The sequence below is a fragment of the Pinus tabuliformis genome, chromosome 1_2 (assembly GCF_031772625.1).
Source record: "Pinus tabuliformis cultivar Carrire ecotype Pingquan chromosome 1_2, CPIR1, whole genome shotgun sequence".
NCBI lineage: Eukaryota > Viridiplantae > Streptophyta > Pinopsida > Pinales > Pinaceae > Pinus > Pinus tabuliformis.
The window spans coordinates 814,647,650-814,651,930 of NC_142298.1; the positions used below are offsets into that span (position 1 = coordinate 814,647,650).

At 39.2% G+C, this 4,281-nt stretch overlaps 1 pseudogene; it reads right to left on the reverse strand.

Moving 5' to 3' along the window:
- Nucleotides 1–2,352: 2,352 nt before the first annotated feature.
- Nucleotides 2,353–3,605, reverse strand: LOC149208396 (villin-2 pseudogene; annotated as a pseudogene).
- Between the last annotated feature and the right edge of the window lie 676 nt (nucleotides 3,606–4,281).

Genomic DNA, 4,281 nt, shown 5'->3' on the forward strand with positions numbered 1-4,281 from the left:
CAGAACACATGAACAGCTTGATTCTTCTTGTAACCTTCAGGTTGTGCAAACTGATCTTCAACAACCATGTATAGCTCCTTAAACGTGAAAGAGAAAGGAAGTGGCACTCTCTCCTTGTGTTCTGTCATAGAAAGCTGCTGAAAATAATGATCATGATAACACTCTTCATTTTCAGGCCACTGATTCTCAACCACACAAGACCCCTCTGATGTGCTATCCACTTTTCTATATAACAAGCTATCCAGCTGCTTTTCTGAATCATTCCAACAAACAATGGAATTTTCCTCACTATTATGATTATTATTTGAAGTAAGATGCTGCAAGGAATTACAAAATTGAGCAAGCTTTTCCTCTGTCTGAGTGTCATAGAAAATTTCCTCCAATATTTCTTCTTGCTGGGTGCAATCAATTTCGTCTTCATCATGATATGAAGCCTGACAAATCTGCTACATCTCTACATCAATATCTAAGGATAAAACATGGTTTTCATAGGTAAACTCTTGCTGCTCTTCATGCTGTGCTTCATGGAATGTTATACCTTCTCCTTGGTGCTGAAAAACATTGTTATGAAGAGCCTCTAAAATTTCTTCATCTGTAAATTCATCATCACCATAACAATCCTCCAAGTACTGAATAAGATTCAAAGAATGCCTACAGCAATCTTTGAGCAGCAACAAAGAAGGATAACATTCTTTATACATTTCACAGAACACATCATGGAAATCAGCAAGAGAAGATAATGAACCATTTTCCAAACTTTTATACCAAGACCATGCTTCTCCTTCTAAAGTGGCCATAAACATCCTCATGAGAGAATCTTCAGGGAAATGAACCTTAAGACTGCGTACATGCATGTGAAACCTAACCAAATGGAGAGCAGCATCATCCTTCTTTTCATCTTTGAATATTGGAAGGTCATCTAACCAATCAACCTTTGGCATAGGATTTGGAAAACCAGGGATATGAGACCGATTCATAGGAGCATACCTGGCATTCATTCTTGAAGTGGAATCCATCTTGAAACTTCATCAAGCTACTGATCTTCTAGCAGTGGAGTCACCTTCTAATTTATTCTTTGATGTGTGGAGTCGCCAAGGTAGTTTTGCAGCCTCAAAGATGTCTGAGCTCCTGCTACCTTCAGAAGTTCAACCATTGATTTCGGGAATGAATAGACTTCAGGCTCCCGGCAGACGCACCAAAATGTTATCACAAAATCACTACTAAGGGCTGCAACTAAGTAAGATTTTATGTAACTCTTTCAACCAGACTTTAGACTAGGAATTAGCCTTCCTAATCAGAGAGGGCTCTCTCACAGGCTTTTAATAGAAATCAATCACAACAAAAGATGGCTAACTCTTCACTCATTTATGAAAACATAAGCTGGTTGAACACATATTAAACTGGTCTTCATTGGGCTATGGAGTCTTACACATTTAATAAACAAAAGCACAGTCATTTCATGGAAGTCAAGGCTCTTTGCATTAGATGTTCAAACATACTTCACAAAAACCACAGCTTGCCAAACACACAGGAAGTCAGAGCATAAGATATGAATTCTGAGTGATTGTGCTATAACAAGGCTGCAAAAAGAACATTAAGAAAATACACCATCATCACATTTGAACCAAATAATCCATCGAGAATCTTGAGAAGAAATAACCATTGTTTTACTATTACTGTAACAAGTCTTTACAATGGCCCAAGTAAACTCTGTTTTTGTATAAAATGTCCAACCCTTTCTACATCTAAGATTGATCCATATATAGGCAAACAAGCTTAACCACCTCCAGCTTCCTCCTCCAGCATGAGGGGAGCCTTGAAGGTGGCTATTGACTATCCCTATCTAGTGCATAACTAATTTATTAATTACATAATGGCTAAACTGAAATTACAAATGGTTTTCATTTAATCAAAATCCAAAATCTTTGCTCCTCGTAGCATGATACTTTTCTGGCTCTTGACACATGTCCTTTTGCTGCTTGGGTTGAGGTATCTTGAAGGAAAGTACACTGAACAAACTAGCTTTGGATTCTGTTTGCGTGGATGGCTCATTAATTGACCAAGAGATGTGCTCTGTTTTTACGGTCTCTGTCTCCCAACATTCTCCGAAAATGTAGCAGCATGTTCCCAAACTTTAATAACTCAAATTATTGAACGCTGCTACCAAATACCATGTCTCCAGATGAGCTGTAGGCTGTGTAGGCTGTATTAATGTACAGGTGTCTCTCTTCTAATATTCTCGGTCAAACTGTTTATTCTGTATTGAAAACATCACCTACAGCAGTTTCGTAGCGCGCTACGAAACTGCTGTGTGATTTAAAAAAAAAACATAACTTCAACCCAAAATCCTTATCAACTAAATGAGTTTCCCTGAATAGCAGCTTTGGCTGAATCCCATGCAAAAAACTTTGTAAAGAAAGAAGGCTCATTCCCCTCTGTAACTTTGTAAAGCGGTATATCTGACAATAAACCTTCTAACAGTGCTGCCTGTTCCATGTACTTCTGGTCAATCTCAAAAGCTTGCTACTTTTGTTTGATATCTGCATGTTGGCCAACCCAAACAAAGACCTCAGAGTGTGTAACAAGTATCATGATATCCCCTGTTAACAAGTCATCTTGACTGAAATTGAAGACTTCAATGACCTCCAATGTTCCTTTTTCATAAGTACAAGCATATAGATGAGGATCCCTGCTGGTTTCCTGGGCTTCTCTTTTGCTTGCTTTAAATTAACGCCAAGTCTCAGAAAGTCTGCATATCTGGTTGCTAGTTGTTGTTGCTCCAATGAACTGGAGTTCCCGTGCCCGATGAAAAATAATGACCCAGATTGCAACAAGAAGCAATCAGTAGAATTTAGAGATGCTGGCACCGGGTCAACTTGTACTGCTTTACTAAAATGTGGCACTGAACCAGACACTCTAATTAGTGCTAAGCAATCACTGGTATATGTATCATCATTTAAACCCTTATCAGTAACGGACTTCTTATAGCCAGTACTCAATCCACCCTTCAAAATTGTCATGTTTGGGAAGAGACCAATAAATTCAGCAGGCTCTTTTCTTTGAACAATATGACCCTGTACAGGTTTTCCTTTTAAAGAGTTTGCCATCGTGTTCACTAACCGAGCAGCAGTCATTCAGTCATCCATTATGCTCTGCTGCCCTAGCCAGAAGCAGAGATAGTAATCTTCTTTTCGGTCCCCAGAATGATAAGTATACAAAATGACATAGCAATCTCCACCATAAAACTTACCAACCTTCTCTTTTGAAATGGGAGTCTTAATGTTATTATTGACCCGCCATATCTCTAGCTTTCCATTTTCTAAAACTGTAATCAAGTGATTTGCAGTCGCATTTCTTTCAGAAGTAATAGGAGTAAAGACAGATCCCTAAGAACCGAACAAATGGACACAATTCTCCCGCACGATTTTGAAGAGGAGTGCCACTGAGAGCCCACCAGGCTCCTTCTTAACTAGATGTTTTCCTTGAGAAGATGTAGACTGCTTTGCAGATATCCTTCTGCTTCGAACTCTCCTATCCTTCAAAGCTCTGTCTCGTTCAGCAAAATTTTCATCTTCCACACAAAACAAGTCCTCTAGCTCTGCCATGGTATAACGATACAGAAGACACTGCTGATCTGGATTGCATTCACAAAGCCATTCTGCATGTTATAGACAGACAAAAGCACTTGGTCGACGGCTGCACACAACAGCAGAAAGATGTAGAAAACATCGACATATAATACATTCTGGATCCTCTTCAACTCATATACTTTCAACACTGGTATGACTCCCAAATGCGCATAACAGGTCCCAATTTACCTAGGTTCCCAAAAACAAAATTCGCTCAAGAATGACAAATGCGCAAAGAACAACAGAATACCAATGCTATTTTAATTAACCATGAGATGTGTGAGGTAGCATTTGTTCTGAGCGTGACAAATGCGCTCCCAAATGCAAAATGTAAATTGTTAAGCAAAATCGCCAATCCATGACCACCTTCTTTGCGCTTTTCCTTATCTCCCAATGCACTTATAACATTTCCAAGTGTCAATAAACCCTTGTTAATGTGAACACCTTCTTTGAAACGGAGACCGTCCGCACCTGTAGCATTGAGTCTTGCTTGGTATTCAATCCTTGAAAGGCCACCTTTGATTCGAGCATCACCATGAAAAAGATGATAATTTTCAGTTATCTGAACATTTCCTCAATGTGAAATTTCTATTTCTCGCACCAGCTCCTTGTCAACTTTAGGAGCACCCATTCCACTGACAGAGTGAGCGCC